This window comes from Balaenoptera physalus, assembly GCF_965194825.1.
Source record: "Balaenoptera physalus genome assembly, chromosome: 20".
Classification (NCBI taxonomy): Eukaryota; Metazoa; Chordata; class Mammalia; order Artiodactyla; family Balaenopteridae; genus Balaenoptera; species Balaenoptera physalus.
In genome coordinates, this window is record NC_138901.1 from 1,631,071 (window position 1) to 1,652,225 (window position 21,155).

Here is a 21,155-nt window from a genome sequence, read left to right on the forward strand (position 1 = left end):
TGCCTCCGATGCCCTTGGTTCTCAGAGCCTTTGAAGGTTCCTCCACCTCCATGCAGCCCCCCGGAAGGCTCGGCCTAAGAGAGGAGCAAGGCTCAGGACTTTTTCTTCTTTTTTCCTTTTTTATTTTTTTTTTGGCCGTGCCTCACGGTGGGACCTTAGTTCCCCCACCAGGGATCGAACCCGTGCCCACGGCAGGGTAAGCGTGGAGTCTTAACCACTGGACCACTGCGGAAGTCCCAGGACTTTTTCTCAGGAACGCTCCAGCCTCTAAACTCTCAGCCTCTCTCCCTCTACCCCGTCCCCAGCATCCCTCTGTCCCTCCCCCCCCTCCGATCTTAACCCCAGAGGACATTTTCTGGGGTGGAGCTGGGGGAAAGTTTATCCATCGTGCCTTCTGTTGTGGCAGCCCTCAAGACCTTTCTGTTTTTCAAGCCCCAAACCCTGAGACTCTCCTTTTCCACTGCTTCCTGTTTTACATCCCTTCCCCGAGGCAATAAGCACCAAAGAGCTGAACTTTAATTCCGAGATAGCGGTCTGGGAGGAAGTTCAGCAAAGGGTAAAAGGAAATGGAGATACAGAAATATCCCTTAATGTTGAAAAGATATTGTCTACACACACACGTGCGCGCACACACGCACCCCAGGAGGACGCAGCTTTGTGGCCTAATTTTTCCATGTAGCGATGCCTTGTGGACCCATGCCTGTGTCATGATGGCATTTTTATTGACTTCATGCTGTGCCATTGTCTGGGGTGCAGTCACTTACCTTAGTGCACCCAGTGTTGGAGAAACTCATGACACGTCTTCCTTGAGTTATGATGGGCTTACATCCCAATAAACCCACTGTAAATTGAAAACACCTTAAGTCGGAAATGCATTTAAATCACCTCACCTACCAAACATCATAGCTTAGCCCGGCCCGCCTTAAAAGTGCTCAGAACACTTAACGTTAGCCTGGGCAAAATCATCCAACACAAAGCCTGTTTTATAATAAAGTGTTGAATATCTCATGTAATTTATTGACTACCGGACCGAAAGCAAAATCCAGAATGGTCGTCTGGATCCAGCGTGGTTGTCAGCGTGTTGGTTGTTTACCCTCGTCATCGCCCGGCTGCCTCTGTACAGCTTCAAAAGAGGATCGGGGGCTTCCCTGGTGGCGCAGTGGTTGAGAATCTGCCTGCCAATGCAGGGGACACGGGTTCGAGCCCTGGTCTGGGAAGATCCCACATGCCGCGGAGCAACTAGGCCCGTGAGCCACAACTACTGAGCCTGCGCGTCTGGAGCCTGTGCTCCGCAACAAGAGAGGCCGCTATAATGAGAGGCCCGCGCACCGCGATGAAGAGTGGCCCCCGCTCGCCGCAACTAGAGAAAGCCCTCGCACAGAAACGAAGACCCAACACAGCCAAAAATAAATAAATAAATAAATAAATTTATTAAAAAAAAAAAGAGGATCGGACCTCATATCGCCAGCCCAGGAAAAGATCCAAATTCGCACCACCTTAAAGTTGAGAAATCATAAGTCAAACCACTGTTAAGTCGGGGACTGTCTGAATCTCCACATCTTTATTACCGTAAATAACATTGCCACGCACGTCCCATGGGCAGGCCACTCTCAGCTGTGGGTTCTAAGACAAGGCTCATTATCTCTCTAAGCCTTAGTGTCTTGATTTATAAAACACTGGCACTACCTCACAGAGTCGTTGGAAGAATTAAATAAGATAGTAGATGTAAAGGTGTAAAGTGCCCAGCAAAACCGTGTTCCTCCAAGGATGACGAAGATGGTGATGATGGTGATGGTGACAGTCACACAGCTTCTTACACATCTCTATTTTTCTCAGGATAAAAACCTAAAAACAAAACTGCTGGGCTAGAGGCTCCTTAAAAAACTGAAAATAGAGTTACCATATGATCCAGCAATCCCACTCCTGGGCGTATATCCATAGAAAACTCTAATTCAAAAAGACACATGCACCCCAGTGTTCACAGCAGCATTACTCACAATAGCCAAGACGTGGAAGCAACCTAAATGTCCATCAACAGAGGAATAAAGAAGATGTAGTATATAGATACAATGGAATATTACTCAGCCTTAAAGAAGAATGAAATAATGCCTTTGCAGCAAAATGGATGGACCTAGAGATTATCATACCAAGTGAAGTAAGTCAGACAGAGAAAGACAAATATCATATGATATCACTTATACGTGGAATCTAAAAAAAATGTTACAAATTAACTTATTTACAAAACAGAAATAGATCCACATAGAAAACAAACTTATGGGGCTTCCCTGGTGGCACAGTGGTTGAGAATCCACCTGCCAATGCAGGGGACATGGGTTCGATATCTGGTCCAGGAAGATCCCAGGTGCCGTGGAGTGGCTAAGCCTGTGAGCCACAGCTACTGAGCCCCCGTGCCACAACTACTGAAGCCCTCACGCCTAGAGCCCGTGCTCCACAACAAAGAGTAGCCCCCGCTCGCTGCAACTAGAGAAAGCCCGTGCGCAGCAACGAAGACCCAACGCAGCCAAAAATAAATAAATAAATAAATTTTTTAAAAAAGAAAACAAACTTAAGGTTACCAAAGGGGAAAGAGAGGGGAGGGGGGATAGATTAGGAGTTTCGGATCAGCAGACACACACTACTATATGTAAAATAGATAAACAAGGGCCAAGAAAACAAAACCGCTGGGTTAAACGATAGGTACATTTTCTAAAATCTTCTGAGAACTATTTTGATTTACCCTCCATGGCCCTTGCCCAGAACCCCATTGCCAGCCTGGTGCACCTGTCTCCCACCTGTTGGGCGCGTTGACTGCAAAGGGCTCACAGCTGCACTGTCATTTGGAGCGTCGCCCTTGGCCTATGGGAGCCACCCACCTGAGAAGTGCCTGGCACGTTAGCCCGCCCCCAGGGCAGGCCGCAGCCAGTGGCTGACTGACACAGGCTGCAAAGGCCAGCTCCCTGGCCTCAAGGTGGCACAACCCGTGGTTCCATTCCTGCTCCCAAGCTCCCCACGGGATCAGGTTAAGACCGGACTTCAGCTGAACCACATCGCGGCTGAGTTTCTCCCTCTAGCCCGCTTCCTTCACTTCCTTAAAGGCTTTTCTCCCAAGAGCCTTCCTCGATCAGTAGATCATTTCCCTGGGAATCCCTTCCACAGAATCCATCTTGAAACACCCATCCAATAGCAGTGGGGGGCGTCAGGTGGGAGGTCTTAGGTGCATTGTGTGGTTGTCACTCTTTAAAGCGCGTGACCACACAGCTAGGCAGCACGAGCGTGTGTGCTGGTAGAATGGGGGTCTCCATCCCTGGACACCCTGCTCTGAATGGACGCATCTCCCCAAACACACGTGCACGGGCTGCCCTCACCCAGCGAGCCAGTGAGTCTCGAGGCGAAGTAGGAGCAGACAAGCCGTGCAATAACAAACAAGCCAGCACTACGAGAAGGCGGCGTGGAGCTTCCCTGCCCTTCATGGAGAGAGGCCGAGGAAGCCTGCAAACAGAACCTGGGGGTCCAGGAGCGGTGAGGGGGTGGGCAGGCTGAGGCAGCTGAGACAAAGTCCAGAATGGGGCCAAGGTGAAAAACGGGCACTGTGACCTCGTTCAAGTACATCCGTGCAACAAAGATGCTCATTGAATAAGCAAACCACCTGATGCTTGCATGGTAGGAAAAATAATAATAAAACACCTGGCACTGCCTTTGGGTTGATCAGCCAATATCTTCATTCTCTCTCTCTGTCTCTCTCTCTGTCTGTCTCTGTGTCTGTCTGTCTCTGTCTCTCTCTGTGTCTGTCTCTCTCTGTGTCTGTCTCTGTCTCTCTGTCTCAGTTTCTCTCTCTGTCTCGGTTTCTCTCTCTGTCTCTCTCTGTCTCTCTCTGTCTCTGTCTCTCTCTCTGTCTCGGTCTCTCTCTCTCTGTCTCTCTCAGTCTCTGTCTCTCTGTCTCTGTCTGTCTCTCTCCCCCTCGATGACTGAAGTACCCACTCTGTACGGCCTTTTGCTCAATCCACACTGGTAATAGTGACAAGACTTTGATGTGCTCCTCATTCAACAGAATGTTGTTTAGTTCAAAGTGAGGAACAGAGGCAATTCTTTGCTTTTAAATTATTAGCTCCCTAAGTCTTCTGTAATGATGTAGTTTGACTGAAGTGTGCAGTTTATTAACTACATAAAGACGACATTATCAGAGCGGAGAAAGGCGGCTGCGAGATCTGCCATTCAGCCCAGCAGCAGGGGTTCTAGGTGCTTTGATCTCAATCAATGCTAAATGTCTTTGTGAGATAGAGAGCGAGCTGAAATTATCTTTGGCATGGCGGCAGCATCAATTATTCAAGTCCTTTTCCTTATGAATTAAAGTGTTCTTCAACTTCCACCCCATTTGTGGGTTTGGGGCATTTTTTTTTCTTTTATTGTTGTTTTTCCAGTCAGGAAAGGCCCTTGGAATAAACCTCCAAGCGTTTGCTAATCATACTCCAGCTGACCTTTGAAAATCCACGTCTCCTCCTCCTCCTCCTTACTAATTGCTTTCCCCACCCTCACTCAGAGCCCTGGTCCTCTTCGAGGTGACCCGAAGGACTGCAGAGAAAACAGGGGCATTGTTTCTATCTGGCTTCGTGCCAGGATGGTCAGCAGAGGCCAGTGAAGTAGCCCCTTGACACGAAGTGTTGGTTTGAAATCTGATGAAACGGAGGCGTCCCCAGGCTGTTAGAACACCGCCCCCCGGCTGACCTCAGCTGCCCGCTGTACCCCCCAAGGAAGAGGTCAGCTATCAAACCGCCCTTCTGATCAAGACCCAGTTCCTTTGAATACACCCGCCCTCTGGGATGGTGATTTTTCCATCTCCAAGCTGAGACCCATGAGTGAGTCATCTAATCAATGTAGTGGATTGTGTCCAGCAGAACTGAAGAGAAAAGAAAAGGAAAGATCAGAATGCATTGGATGTATTAGGCTACGTATTGTTCCTTGAAACTCTACTTCAGATCTGAGTGCCCTGGGTCAACTACCGCATCACCACCACCACTTCCTCACCAGAGAAACCCTGAGACAAGGATCTGGGGGCAAGTCGCTTATTTGGAGGGGGGGGGTGATTCCAGAAAGTTCTGTGCTAGGCGGGGTAAATGAGAGAAGAAGGAAGAAAGCCAATGAACTGCATGTTAATTACTGGGCTGCCACCATGGGCCACTGGAGCTCCGTCCCTCTGGGGACATTCTGAGTTGTCCCACCAAAAATGAGGGAGCTGAAACCTTGGTCCACAAAGGCTTGTCCTCCATCGGTTAGGGTCTCGCCTGGGTATTAGCTCCCTGTCGCTTCTAGGATGCTCCATACGTAGACCAAATATGCCCCCGTGGCCAGAGAACCCCTTCGGGCAGAGGGATGGGACAGAGTGCAGAGAAACTGTCTGTGAGGACGCTGGGGGAGACCAAGGGAATATACATGGAGCACAGCAGCATTTGCTCCACCATGTAAGACGTATTTTGTATCACGGATGGCAGTCAGGACAGTCTGAACATCCCTGCCCTAGAAGATAAAGGTAGGAGAGCCATCACCCACACCACTAGAGTATCCTTTAAGCCTTCTAGACTTTTCTTGAAAGCTCTGTATCAACTACATTCACTAACTTACTACATTTACCTTACAAGTTAGTGATGTTGGCACAGCAGAAGCCCATGGAGGTCAATGAGCCCAGCAGAGTGCTGGCCTGGAATGGCTACTCAACAAAGGGTGAGTTGAATTTGAAACCAGTTTATGAACCACGGTGGGGGGGGGAATCACTGAGCACCTACTGAATGCTCGACATGGCGCTTGGTGCTGTGGGCAATCAGGGCGTTGAGGTACTGATGATCTGTTCAGAAGACAAAGCTAAGCAAAAAGCGCCAGCTGGAAAACATCATGCAGCCAGTCAAAGACCAAGTCAGGAAGTAGGACTTGCCCCTGCGTGACGGTTAGGATCACGGTACCTGGGTATTTGGTCAAGCATTATTCTAAGTGTTTCTGTGAAGGTGTTTGGGGATTAGATGAACATATAAACGAGTGGATTTTGAGTAAAGCAGATTGCCCTCTGAAATGTGGGTAAGCCTCATCCAATCAAAGACCTCAGAAGAACAGACTGACCTCCCCCGAGCAAGAAGGAAATCTGCCAGAAGACAGCTTTGGGACTCAAACTGCAGCTGTCTCCAGCCTTCCTCCCCCATCAGATTTTAGACTCACCAAGGCTCCACTATCATGTGAGCCAATTCCTTAAGATCTCTCTCTCGATATCTATCTATCTATCTACCTACCTACATACCTATCTGTGTATCTCCTTTTGGTTCTGTTTCTCTGGAGAACACTGATTAATAACACCTAGATTCTCCCTTTTCACTCACCCCCAACCCCTCACAACCCGGTCACCAAACTCTTTGGTTTCACCTCTTTATTATCTCCAGAATCAATCCCTCTTTCCCACCCACACCATCCCATCCACGCCATCTTCTTACCTGGATCACTGCACTCTACACATAACCAGACTCTGTCTTCCCACCACCTTAGGGACCTGTGGCACATGTGTTAAATGTTGGCAGACTGGAAGCTGAGAACTTGACTTTGCCTAAGGTGACCTCAAGGGCTGAGCACAAAGGAGAAGAAGGCCAAGTAGGGGGCTGGAAGAGGAGAGAAGAGGGGTACATAAGATCCTCCTAGAGAAGGTACTGCTGGAAATGAGTCTTGGAAAAAATGATGACTGTTTACCAGGCAGGATGATAAAAGGGTGTGAGAAAATTTCTGGAAGAAGGAAGTGGCATGATGGGTTTAGGGAACCAAACTCTATTTAAAGTGGTGTTTTTTTAAAATGTACGTTTAAAATTGTAGCACCCACAGTAGGTGAAATGGGTTCTCACATATTCTGCTGAGAGTATTTTCCTGGAAGGCAAATGACCAACAGGTATGAAGAGCATTCAAATTTTTCCCCTCACTTGACAAGCAATACTTGTAGGAATTTTTTGGTAAGAAACGCCTGTAAAAGTGAAAAATTAGAAATATCCCAAATAGCCAACAAAATGGGATTAGTTCAATAAATATGCTATGTTCCCTACAATTGAATACAATCTGATTATTTAAAATGATGTTGAGATGAATATCTATTGTCATGGGAAAGTGTTCATGACAAATTAAGTGAAAAAAGTAGGTATTAAACTGGGTGAAAGGTACGTGGGAACTCTCTGTACTACTTCACGACTTTTCTGTAAATCTAAAACTATTCTCAAATGTAAAAGTTTGTCTAAATATCTTAAAAACCAGATATTTACAGTCCTGTCTTATTTGTACTGATATTTGACATACACACTGAAGAATATATTTGAAGGTGATCATAGTGGTTATTCTGTGTGGTAGGATCAGGGGCACTTATTTTCTTCTTTTTACTAATCTGTATTTTCTATCCTTTCTACAATGACTGTGGAGTACTTCTGTAGAGCTTTTAATAAGAAAAATAAAGTTTATCTTAAATTTATCTTAAATGTTCTTTAAAGGGAGCTTATCAAAGAGGGAAAGAAGAAAGACCAGTGGCTAGAGGAAAATAGTATCAAGAGATGGTTTAACATTTTATTTTCGTCTTTATTCCAATTCTAAAATAATATATTCTAATCATGTAGAAATGTGAACATTACTAAAATGTACAAAAAGTGTAATCATCACACATAAGCTTGCTTCTCAGAAACGATCACTGGGGAGTGGACTCTGGTGTTCCACTGAGAGCCCACGGATTCCTTTGACCATTTCTGGAGCTCCTCTCCTGGGTCCAGTGTGGCTTTGCTTCTCACCACGAGCACCTGTGACTCTCTTTGAAGGGCTACTTTCAGGATCCTGGAGCTGCTTTGCCCGAATGTGCAGAGAGGGAGAGGTGGCTGGGCAGACTATACGTGAAGGAGTAGAGCATGCGGTGAGGCATAATTTACACTCCTGAGTTTCCCTGTGGGAGGAGACTGGAGCTACTCTTAACTATACTGAGACTGCATTCTGACTTGGCTTCCTCCCCATCCCTATCCTGCTTCCCCCTCCCTGACCAGGTTCTCCTGGAAGCACTTCCGTAGTAAATCACCTGCACACGAATCTCCATCTCAGGGTCTGCTTTTAGGTAAACAGCTATGTTGTTGCTGTTGATGCTCAAATGCATCTCCTTCCCTTCTTTTCTCTATACATTAGAGATTCTCCCTTTTCACTCACCCCCAACTCCCCAACCCGGAGTTTGGTGACCAGGTTGTGAGGGGTTGGGGGTGAGTGAAAAGGGAGAATCTAGAGAAAGTACACGCTGTACTTTATGGACAACTTGGCTCTGATCTTCCCAGAAGCCAGTGCTGAGAGAGCCATGATTGGTCACATGATTCAAGGCATCCATGGGATTTAAAAAAAAAAAACAAAACATAGCTGGAGAGAAGCGGAGGTATGTTCTAGCATTGAGTGCAGAGAAAATTTTACCCTGTGACATGCAGAGAACCACCTCCTCAACAACTGCCTGCAGTGATTATAGTAACAAAGTCCATAAGCTGAAGCCAAAGAGCTGAAGCGGTGTGGTTGAGGAAAAGATGCTCTGATGCTCTGATAAAATCCAAGGTTTAAATTCAGCATGTAATCAGGGATTGCACAAGCAGATGCCTGTGGAGGCAAGGTGGCGTAAACAAGGCACCAGTGAGAACAAAAATGATCGGAGGGCACATTTCCTGTAGGAGCCACTACACAGCTCTAATGAGGAGTTGCCATGTGGGAGCATTGTTGCCAGATCTTCAAGAGGACCTGAAAATCAGAATTTATATGTAAAATATCTCAGTTTTTAAATACTGGAAATCTTTTTTGTTTTTAAAACACCAGGCCAAACAAATATGATTGTGGGCCAAATTCAACCCATGACTAACAATTTGCAACCACTGTTCTACGGGGGGAAATAGTGCATAGAAAGGGGAAAATAAGGCATGTTCTTCAAATAAGCCAACCAGAAAACTACCTCGCACAATTTACCTTTTAACTGCATTTTTCTATTGCTAAAAGCATATTGTACAGTCAGCTTTATCTTCTATTTTCATTTATCACAAGCATTTTCTAACACCATTAAATGTCACCTATGAAAATAATTTTAATGGCAACATTACAGAAGTACTTAAAGTGCTAGGGAGTTTTTGTTTGTTTGTTTGGGGATTTTTGTTTGTTTGTTTTTACTTTAGGAAATAACACTGCATTTCAGATAATTTCCTCCAACTAGACTCCTAGGTGTGGAATTACTTTGTAAGAAATTTTTTTAAACTCTAAATTCATATCAAGATTTAGAAATGCTGTTGCATATACCAATAGTTTGTTTCTTTTTATTGCTTTTTTATTGCATTCTACTGTATGACTATACCAAAGCTTGTTTTTTCAGTCTCCTGTTGATGGACACCAGGATGGTGATGGAATAATAAAAAGGTCTTTAGTGCCAAGTTTAAGAACCACTGAGATACACACACAACATAGATGATCATAAATACCGATGAGGGAAGGAAAAAATAATATTATTGCCTGTATACCCCTCATCATACATGGTGGGTCAAGTGGGTGAAGAGAAAGGTGAAAGAAAAAGTTGTCTGAGGACTAAGCATTTTTTTCTGTATTCTACATAGGAGTGATAACACCAGGGAATCTCAACTATGTCTTGGGAAAAAGAAGAAAGAGTGGAAAGTCACCAAAACTGTGGCTGATGAGGTCAAATACGTAGAGTCAGCTTACAGGGAGAGAGGACTAAAGAACACATATTTAGACACATAAGTAAGTGGTGGGGCTGAGGCATTTGCCTATGAAAACGCTTGTGACATCGAGTGGCCACACAACACACACCCTCCCTGGGCGCCATCAACGTGCGCTCATGGTCTCTTACCGCCAGTGGGTCCTCAACGCTGCCAGGCACCCTCCGCATTCCTCTGGCCCTTTCTCACTTCACTCTCCCCCAGATGCTGCGCTTGAATCTCTTCTCTCCCTCTGCTCTGTCCCTCAATATCCTCCTCGAACACCAGGCCTTCAATGCTCCCATCACGTCTCTGAGGAAGCCCACAAAAGCTACATCACCCTTCCCGTCTCCTCTCCCAGGAACCCATTCGGCGTCTTCAGACTCAACGTCATGAATTCATCTCCCCCAAACCACTCCCTCCTCTTGGTTTCCTGGTCCCATCAAAGGCAGCTCCGTTCTCTAACTCACAGGATTCCCCAGTCTCAGTGCCTTCGCCTTGCCTTCACCCTCTCCTTTCCCTTGATGACATGTTCCAGGTCTGTTCGACCTCTGGCTGCTCTTTCCTTTCTAGTCCCATTGCTGTCACCCTCGTGCAGTCCCCTTACCTCTCCAGCCCTATGGAGATTTCGCAAGCTTGCTGTGGCTCCATCCATCTCAAACCCTGTCCCCAGGGTTATTCTTCCAAAGTGTGGCTCTGATCAGCCACTGTCAAGCTCAAAAGCTTCCTGCGACTCTCCCGTCACCTATCAAGTTGCATCCATCCTCCTGAACTCAGCTCTGGGGTCAACCTAAGCTACAATATCATCCCCCACTGGCCCTTTAGTAAGCTGGGCTCCTCATTGTTCTGGAATGCTTCCCCCCTCTATCCTCTGGCCACCGCATTGTCCTCGTGGGTCCCTCTAGAACTGGAACGCTTTCCTTCTCCCCTTCCCATCATTTAAGTTTCAACCTAAACTCATCTATGAAAACCCTGATGGCACCAGTGGGGTGATTCTCCCTTCTCTGAAGCTCTGTACTCTCTAGGCAGTTGATCACATTCTGCTCTGTATCATTTTAATGCAGGTCTTAGCGTTCTGACTACCCAGAAGGTCCTTGAGGGCTGAGGCCGTGCGATCCATTCCTGCATCTTCCAGCAACAGCCGTGCGTAAATCCTCATAACGGGTGTTCAGCGAACCCTTAAGTTACTCAGGTTGTTGAGACTTGCCGAGCCAGGCCACGTATGTGGATAAAGAACTCTCTTCCTTGGCTCCGCTGCTAAACACACACACGCACCATCTCACTGGCGTTTCCTCACAAGTCAAGCAGCGCAGACGCATCCCTCATTACAGACCCGCCCAGCTGCTCTCTCTTCAGACCCAGATCTCTTGCCCTGAGGGTTTCCAGCCAACACCCCCAGACTAGAATCTCAGTCTCAGGCCTTAGCTGACTTCTTAGGGCCTCTTTCTTTGTCTTCTCGTCCCCAGCTTTTCACTTCTGGGACAATCCCCAGGCGCAAGAGCAAAGCCAAAGCTTGACCCCAAGGCAGAGTCCCCTCGGAACCAGCTCGAGAGCAGAAGAAACCCCGCCTTCCCCGAGATGAAAGCTCTGTGCAGCGGGGATCGCCCGAGGCCTAATGCCACGCTGCCATGGCAACGTGAATTTTAAGCAGTCATCGGCAGAACCCGCCTCTCCTATTTCAACAGCCCTGGAGCCAGCTTCTCCTGGGTGGGTCTTCCCACTGTGAGCGTGCCGGGTGGCCTTGAGGGACCTGAGTCACTTTCTGGGGTCAGGGCGGCCCAACCTGGTAACTGATATCCTGAGACCTGTTAAGTGTGACGTCTGGATCACACTTACGTCTCCAGACACAGAGTTCCTTGCTGGGGAAGAGGTGGAGGCACCAGCAGCCTCAAGGGAAGACCACCCAAGAGAAGGCTGGAAGCAGATTCTCACTTCTCTACCCTCCAGGAACCGGACTCTTCTGTACCTTTTGCATCCATGCAAAGATGACCGACGTGTACGTGATCCCAAGGACGTCGCCGCTTCTAGGGAAAATAAACCACGTATGGAAACAACACAAAATGCGTTGTAACTGAGGTCATAATAAAAGCTCCTCCACTTCCTGTTAAGCTGTAGGCTGGGACCCCGGGTGACAGTGACACCAAACAACAAACACCCAAAGCCCCAGCGAGGCTGGGATGCCCCAGAGGACAGGCAGGGAGGCACATGTCCTTCAGTGTCTGTGACCGTCCCCACTGTCCTGTCCCCCAAGGGCCAGGGGTGCTCAGAGAGACTAAGGCCCCAGCACACTTGGCCTCCTGCCCTAGACTCTAGAAAAAAGTGCTCGAGCCCAGGTGGTCTCCGTGCTGAGCAGATGCAGCACAGACAATGTAACAGTGTCAACATCAGCTCCGGCTAGCATGCAAGGAAATGATTGCCCACAGACCTTCAGATGGGTAGAAATCTGAATTAGTACAGAGTTTTAAAAAGGCAATTTGGGGACCTCCCTGGTGGCACAGTGGTTAAGAATCCACCTGCTAATGCAGGGGACACAGGTTTGATTCTTGGTGCAGGAAGAGCCCACATGCCGTGGAGCAACTAAGCCCGTGCGTCCCAACTACTGAAGCCCACGTGCCTAGAGACCGTGCTCCGCAACAAGAGAAGCCACCGCAATGAGAAGCCCATGCACCGCAACGAAGACCCAACGCAGCCAAAAAAAAAAAAAAAAAAGAGGCAATTTGTTATGGTGGATTGGTCTTTAAAATATGCATACTTTTTAACCCAGGGATTCTTTTTTTGTTTCTGTCCTGGAGAGGTACTTGCAGATGTGTCCAGAGAGGAATGTACCAGGGTGTTGGCTGCAACATTGTTTGTTTTCATGAAAACTTGGAAACAACTTAAAGTTCATCTACAGGAGAATAATCAAACCATGATACAAACTAAATGTATTGGTTTCCCAGCGCTGCTGTGACAACAAACTAAATGTATTGGTTTCCCAGCGCTGCTGTGACAAAGTACGACAAACTAGGGGGCTTAAAATAACAGAAATGCATTCTCTCATAGTTCTGGAGGCTAGAAGTCTAGAATCAAGGTGCAGGCAGGGCAGTGTCCTTGTTTTCAGAGCGGACTGTCCCTCTGAAGGCTCTGGGGAGTGTCCTTGTTTGCCTCTTCCAGCTTCTGGTTGCCCTGGCAATTCACAGCATCCCTTGGCTTGTCGCTGCATCGCTCCAATCTCTGCCTCTGTCTTCACGTTCCCTCGGTGTGTCTCTGTGTATCGTCTCCTCTTCTTAGGATTCCATTCACTGGATTTAGGGCCCAACCGAATCCAGCATGACTAACGTTTCAGTAGATTCACCCTTAGGGATTTTTTTGTTTTTCTGACTGCACGGCACAGCATTTGGGATCTTAGTTCCCTGACCAGGATCGAACCAGTGCCCCTGCATTGGAAGCGCGGAGTCTTAACCACTGGACCACCAGGGAAGTCCCAGGATTTTTTTTAAAAAAAGACATAGAAATCTGGACACCCATAACTGCTATGAAGTCATTGACTTTTCACCTATTTCACCAAAAATAATAGAAAGTAATATGAGATGTAAAAGTGAGGTAATAATAGGGCCACCAATCCACAGTATTAGTCGCAATGTGTAGTGATGTATCTGGACGTTTCCTGTGTAATCAGGAGATTTTTATTTTTATAGGTGACCCGACATCCTCAACCCCCTAAACCCCAAACTAAGTGTGGTACTGCCTTGGGGTCTGTACAAAGATGAGGTTATAGACGTGACTCCTGCCCTGGAGAAGTTCCCTTTGTTGAAACTGATTGAGGTGAGAGTAATGGGCAGTACAAATGCTTCAAGCTCTCCTTTTGCCTCAAAGCCAAAGAATGAGAGAATATAGAGGATTAATACAGGGAAGGACCAGCACCAGGGATGCTGCAAGGAAAGTAGAAACCCATAACCTAGGTCTCTCTAACATCTAATTAATAACGTATCAACACATAATAGAAGCTAACGGCTTGGGTCAAAGGTTTGCGCCCTACTGGGAATGAAGCTTGCTCTCCTCCCAGAATAGGTAGTCATGCTTCCCTGCTGGCTGAAATAGGCTCTGGTCTGTCCTCCTTCCCTGGGCTTCTAGAAACTGGATCCCAGAAGGTGTTTTATGCCAGCTCCTCACCGAGATGGGTGTCTCCTTCGTTCTATGCCTTCTCATTTTATATGGATAACATCTCACCACATTGTTTTGCATTTTATTGAAGGTCAGTGCTCTGAGATTATTTTGATATGTTTCACATGTTCCTCAAGGGAACGAAATCCTTCCCCATAGAAGCCCAACTCACAGAGAGCCACATTCTGGGGCCAGAAAGACTTTAGGAAGGCTCTTCTTTGCATCAATACAACCTTGCATGTAAAAATTGCAAATAGTCATCGAGCATTCACTAGGTACCAGGCACTGAACTGAGTTTTTTTTTACATAAAATTTCCCATAATTTTCATACCCCTGTATGAGGCAGGTATTACACAGATCTCAATTTTATGGACGAGAGAACCAAGTTTGGAGAGTTTTATTAAATGTTTAAGGTCACTCAGCTAGGAAAGGGTAGAACCTGGATCTGCCCCGAGGTGCTGTACACCAGGCAGTGTGCTCCTGTCATGCTCTGCCCCACCTCTTAATAGAGTGTATTCTAATTCTTAGTTTGAAAGTATGTTTCCCAACTAAACTATGAATTCTTGAGAGCAGTACCTAATTTTATTCATGGCAACATACCAAATGCCTAGTTGGCCTTCTATGAAATTGGATGGATGGATGGAAATGATAGGAAGGAAAAACCTTTTCCCTCTACCAATTTATGTCCATTGCTTGGGGGCCTGCAAGTTAACTGACAAAAGGACAGATTAACAGATTAATGAATGGAGGTTAATTCTCAGATTGACAGAGAAAAGACAAAGTTTATTCATGAGCATGAGAGCACACAAAGAAATGGCTCCTGAACAACTAGTTAAGGGTCTATATGTCATCTTAATCAAAAGGGAGGTTAGGACTTCAAGGGAAAGCAAATGGTGGGAAACTAACGAGAAACAAATAGGAGAAACAAGCAAAGGGTATGGAAAGTTTTGATAAGGTTTTGTTTATGTAATTTCTCATGCAGGTGCAAGTGGTCCATCTCCTTTCTGGCTGTAAACCTCCCAGAGAGGGGATTTATGGCAGCTGTATTTTTGAGGCTTTAAGTCAGAAAGAAAAAAAAATCAGGTAAGGTTTTTGCTGCTACTGCTGTTTGTTCAGATATTTTCAGCTTAAAATAGGCTTCATATCACATTGGTGGGTCCAAGTGGATACTATCAGATGGATGGTTGGATAGATGGATGGATGAGTGGATTGGTGGGTGGATGGATGGGCGGGTGGGTGGATGGGTGGGTGGATGGGTGGATGGAATGATGAAAGTGGATGGTATAAACTCATCTGTGCGTTTGGGGTGGAGAGTAAAGAGGCATTTTACAGCAGGGCCAGAGCCACAGTCAGCCTCACAAGACGTTCCGTATAAATCTCCCTGCCACCAAATTACATCCACAGCTTGCTGAGGTGCCTACCGTTCTAAGTTTGGAGATGCATTTTCTTGAGCCAGAGATCCCTGTTTAAACGGGGCTACAATAGAGAGGGAAATGGTATAATTTGAGAATTTATATGAAATGTATACTTATAAATATATGTGTATAATAATATATATTATATATGTTATATATATACATATATATCATATATATACATATATATGATATATATGTGTGTGTGTATATATATATATATATATATATATATATGTCAGACAGCTGTGTTGCAGTGGAAAAGAAGACCCCGGATGAACTTCTAGTTCCAGCAACAGGACAGCTGAGCTAACACGGACTCCCTTCTGTTATAAAATGCAGAAATAATCCTAAATGAAGGTAACAATTACATAGGCCCTGGGGGAGAACAACAGGAGGCTCAGAGACTTGGGGGATCAGACCCAGGTCCCCTCCATCAAGCTGGAATACCTGAAGGGCTGCCCAGGACAGGAAAAGGGGGCTCAGATAAAAGACAGGACTTCTCCCTAAGGTATAGCAAACATATAATAGGAGCTGCCGAAAGAGGACAGAGGAACGTTATTCAAAGGACAGTGGATGAGAATTTTGAGAATGGAAGCAAGACCTGGCTCCTCAGATTGAAGAAGCACCACCCTGAGCAGGACACACGGACGCACGCCCACCTCTAGACACACGGCAGGGAAGCTGCAGGACCCTCAAGGTAAAGACCTCTTCTTGGAAGTGAAATGGGGAAGAAAATCTATAAAATAACAACAGTTGGACTTCTCATCAGCAGCAAGACAGGGCAGAAGGATGAAATAATATCTGAAATGCAGAGAGGAAATTACTCTCAACTTATTCTTTATCCAGCTAAATAATCATTTAATGGTAATGATAAAAATCGTGACAGGTGGACATAGAGAACAGACTGGTGGTTGCCAAGGGGGAGGGGGTTGGGGGAGGGATGGAGTGGGAGGGTGGGATGAGCAGATGTAAGCTTTTATATATAAATAGAATGGATAAACAACAAAGTCCTACTGTATAGCACAGAGAATTATATCACTATCCTATGATAAACCATAATGGAAAAGAATATGAAAAAAAAGAATATATATATATGTGCATAACTGAATCACTTTGCTGTATAGCAGAAATTAACACAACATTGTAAATCAACTATACTTCAATAAAAAATAATAATAAAAATAAAAAATAAATAAAACTAAAGCAATACTCAAAGAAAAAAAATAGTGTTAGGGTACAATAAGAATGAGGGTAAAACAGAGACATTTTCAGACAAAAAACTCAGTTTCCTAATCAAAGCCATTGATGAAAGATCACTAAAAGATGCACTCCAGTAAAAAGAAAGTGGACCTGGAAGGAGGAAGTGGGATCCTAGGGGTGACGGTGAGCAAAGAGCTGGGTAAACATGCAGTTGAAGCTAAATCAGCATTGACTATAATAAACAATAATAGCAGTCACAATGACTCATTTGTTTAAAACCGTAATGGTACTAATAATAACATCAAGGTTGGCAAACCTTGACCCTGGAGCTAAATCCAGTCAACAGCCTGTTTTCATATAGCCCTTGTGGTAAAAATGGTTTTTCCATTTTTTTGTGCGGTTGTAAAATACCCGACATAAAAATTACCATTTTAACAATTTTTAACAGTTCAGTGGCATTAGGTATATTCACGTTGTTGTACAACCATCACCACCATCCATCTCCAGAACTTTCTTCACCTTCCCACACTGGAACTCTATCCCATTCCCCTCTGCCCCTCAGGCCCTGGCAACCACCACTCTGCTTTCTGTTTCTATGAATTTGACGACTCTAGGGACCACATATAATTGGAATCACACCGTATTTGTTCTTTTGTGACTGGCTTACTTCACTCAGTGTAATGTCCTCAAGGTTCACCCATGTTGTGGCCTGTGTCCGCGTTTTCTTCCTTCATAAGGCTGAATAATATTCCACTGTATGGACAGACCACATTTCAGTTATCCGTTCTTCCACTGATGGACACTTGAGTTGTTTCCACCTTTTGGGTCTTGTGGATAAAGCTGCTGTGAGCATGAATATGCAAATATCTGTCCAAATCCCTGATCTCAATTCTCTGGGGTATAGACCAAGAAATTGAATTGCTGGATCATATGGCAACTCTGTTTTTGATTTTTTGAGGAACAACCGTACTGTTTTCCAGAGCGGCTGCACCATTTTACGTTTCCACCAACAATACACAAGGGCTCCAATTTCTCCACATCCTTGCCAACCCTTGTTGTTTTCAGGGGTTTTTGATAGTAGCCCTCCTAACAGAGGTGAGGTGGTATCTCGTTGTGGTTTGAACTTGCATTTACATAAAGATTAGTGATGTTAAGCATCCGTTCATATCTTTATTGTCTGTTCATTTTTGCTGACATAGAAGATGGAAGGGAGGATGGATGCAGGGAGGAGTATAGAAATATTGTTTTGCTTTTTTATTAAGTATTAGTAGTAATTTGGGCAAAATGTTAACATGAGTTAATTCTAGGTGATGTGCATATGGATGTTTGTTATGTTATTCATTGTATTTTTATGTATTTTTTAATTCCAAAATTGAACTATAATTAACACACACACAAAGAAAATAAGGTGCATTAGATTCCATTGGAGTGCTTCTACCTGTTACAAGTGGGGAAATCACACCTGCAAAATGAAGGTAGAGATGCTCTCCCCCCACAGCGCTGTAGTGAGAATGAAATGAAGCAAGAATTCATGGAGGGACTCTTTCAGTGTAAGCCTGGAAGCTATGGTTGCCCAAATCCCTAATTCCCCGAGACAGGGAACTTCAGGGCAACACAGCTTGGTGGCCGCCTATGGTTGAGGAAGAAGAGCCGGTTAGAAGACGGAAAAAGGATTTCTTTCTCAAGGTCCTGAGCAGAGTCCTGCAGGAATTCTGCCCAGGACCAGCCCAGAGCATGGGCTTGGTCAGGTCAGTTGAATCTCACTGGACCCCAGCACCCTGTCTCACATGCAGTGCCCCCTCTCCCTAAACATTTGGGATCAGGAAGACAGAGGCAGGGACTTCTCTGGTGGGGCAGTGGTTGAGAATCTGCCTGCCAGTGCAGGGGACACGGGTTCGATCCCTGGTCCGGGAGGATCCCGCATGCCGCGGAGCAACTAAGCCCGTGCGCCACAACTACTGAGCCTGCGCTCTAGAGCCTGCGTGCCGCAACTACTGAGCCCGCGAGCCACAACTACTGAGCCAGCATGCCACAAGAAATAATAATAATAATAATAAATTAATTAAATAATGAGGGACGGAAGGGAAAGAACTGAAGGAAGACAGAGGCATTCCTCAACAACATCTCAAGGACACATCCTGTGATGTTTGCCACGTGCATCGTGGTCTCCAAGTTCACCGCTGAGTTGCTGTTGTGTTGGGTGTACGCGGTGCGCCCACTGCAGCCGGAACCTGGCTCACACCCGCAGCATGCCATGTGGGCAGCACAGAGGCACTCCCTACACACGGGGACAGGGCGTTCGCACGTGGTCCCTGTGCGTGCATACGTGTGAACGCGCACACTGTCATGCACATGGGCCGGCTCCCTCCCCTCCGCGGCTGACGCCAATAAACTGGCGCCTGTACACTCACCCCGCCGTCCCTAATACGCTCCTTCTAGCCACAGCGGCCTTCAGACACCCTTGGTTCACTTCTTGAGAAGAAGATGAGCCGTCTCCTCCCTCAATCCCCTATCGTGTGGTCATACAGCGCCCTCCCACCAGAAGCGGAAAAAGCTTCTTTTCTGGCACCACTTATTCCCCCTGCACATCACCCCGCGCAGGCGCCCCCGATGCCCCAGCCCCCGACCTCACCTGCTCAGTGGAGAAGCTGACTAATCACTCAGGCTGAGGAGGGGAGATGAAGGGGGCTTGATCAGTTTGCGGTGCCAGGAGTTGGAGCTGGACACACAGAGATGACCTTCAAAGGGAGGAATTCTCTTGGCCGTGGTCCACAGGCCAGGGAGGGAGTTTTCTTTCCGCACGAGGTTTTCAGCAGAGTCTCAACACTTATCCGAAGCCACTAGAAACAGGGCAGAGGCCCCTTATCCCCTCAGGGCACAGCAGCCAGGAGACCCTGCGGCGACCCCCTCCCCCTCCGCCACCCCCCCCCCCCCGCCACCATCAGCTCCCACCTCGCCGGCTCCGGGGGCCCTGGGGCTGAGGACGGGGGGCGTGGGGAAGCCCGGTCCCCTCTGCTCCCCACGCCACCCCAAGCCGGCTTTCCAACAAGGAAAGGACTTTCTCCACAACAGGTCCCTGAATCCCTAAGGGGAAAGCCCAGCCGCCCGTCTTTGGGGATCCATGAGCCTGGGACGCCCCCTTCTGGTGAAGTGTGGGGAGGGGACTGTCCCCAGAGCGGAGGGCGGGGCCTCTGAGGCTGAGGAGAGGGACGCCCCGTGTCCCCAGACACACAGACCCCCGGCTCGCCTTCTCTGCACCCTGGGACCCCAGAGCCCTTGGCTGACGCAGACGTCACGATCCTTCTTCCATTTCCTAAAACTAGCAACGGGCAGCAGTGTCTCCTCTAAGGATAAACGACTTCACAGCCTCCAGGGGGCCACTAATGGTCCCCTCCCCAGAGGGCCAAGGGACAAACGCCTGAGGACTCCTGGAGAAATGGCGCTGGTGGTCAATTTTCAAAAGCAGGAAAATAAGCACATTCCCAAAACTCTGACAAAGGTAACGGGATTCTGTCTCTGTTTCTGCTGTGGCCCCAAAGACTGAGAATAAACCGGTAGGTGCCCACCACTCGCCCAGGTCCAGACAAGGTGCGGGACAGGTGTGCCCACCTGGTGGACCACAAGGCATCCTTGCCGTCCAGCCTGCTGGGGAAGAGGGGTTGTGCCCTCTCTTCAGTTAAGTGAGGGGGTGTCACAGGGCCGTTCAGGGGGCTTGGCTTGTGCTGCGGAGTGAGAAGGGCGGGACCGGAGGAAAGTGAAGGTCAGTTGAGGCCACGCAGCAGAGGGGTCGGAGGGAGGACCAGGTGCCCTGTTGGGGCAAGGATGCTGGCGTCGGAGGGGCTGCGCGGAAGGAAGTGGCTGCAGCCATTAGAATCTCGCCCCAGGCAACTGGAGATGTGACCACAACTAAGATGGGGACCAGGGGACGCTCAAGGGCCCAGAGAGGCCCTCATGCAACCAGCAAGGGGACTCGTGGTCCCTTCTGACTACGGAAGCCGAAGCCAGAAAGCCCTCAAGGATCTAGGAAACCCCCCACCCAAGTAAGCGTCAGCAGGATGGGTGGTTTCTGTGTCAGTCAACTAAGCGCTCCCCTGTTCTCCCACCTCCCTGCTCCAGGGGCCAGAGGCTCCACAATGAGTGGGAAAGGAAGGAAAGAAGAGCAAGGCAGACAAGAGAGAAGAAGCTGACCCCTGTCTCCGCAGCCCGGGGCACCCCAGGCGGCGCAGCCTGGAACAATGCAGGCTGCAGGAAGGAAGGAGCTTGACCTCTGGATGAAGTTCTGAGTTTGCTCATTACGCTAACATTTGAACTGCAAACAGAATTAACTCGAGATGGTTTTTGTCACGGACAGTGCTTGGAGGATTTGTTTTCTGAAAGAGACCAGAAAAGATACAGGACTTGCCAGAGCTTTCATTCAGGGTTTAGGAAAAGAAAGAATGCACAGTGTAGGTTTAAAGGGAGAATGGGGTGTGTGTGTGTTGGTGGGGAAATACAGTTGTTTTCCTCTTGCACCCTATAAAGTTCTGAACAGACAAAAAGTTACATATGTATCACCTCATTTTATGTATCTCCAAATAACCCTAGGAAGAAGGTCAAATGATCACCCTGGGTTCACAGAAAGCAAGGAGCTGTCCCAAGCTGGAAAGGGGCAGGGGGAGCTCAAGCATCTCACAAT

At 47.2% G+C, this 21,155-nt stretch overlaps 1 long non-coding RNA gene across 2 annotated transcripts; it reads right to left on the bottom strand.

Annotated features, from left to right (window-relative positions):
• Positions 1 to 1,436: 1,436 nt before the first annotated feature.
• On the bottom strand, positions 1,437 to 19,539 carry LOC309650505. 2 transcript variants are annotated; one of them, XR_014257598.1, is made up of 3 exons: positions 19,433 to 19,539; positions 19,113 to 19,320; positions 1,437 to 8,760 (listed from the first exon to the last, which is right to left on the bottom strand). It is a non-coding gene; the product is annotated as an uncharacterized lncRNA (long non-coding RNA). The 2 variants fall into 2 exon arrangements; XR_014257599.1 differs by lacking the exon at positions 19,433 to 19,539 and having other exon boundaries at positions 19,113 to 19,371.
• Between the last annotated feature and the right edge of the window lie 1,616 nt (positions 19,540 to 21,155).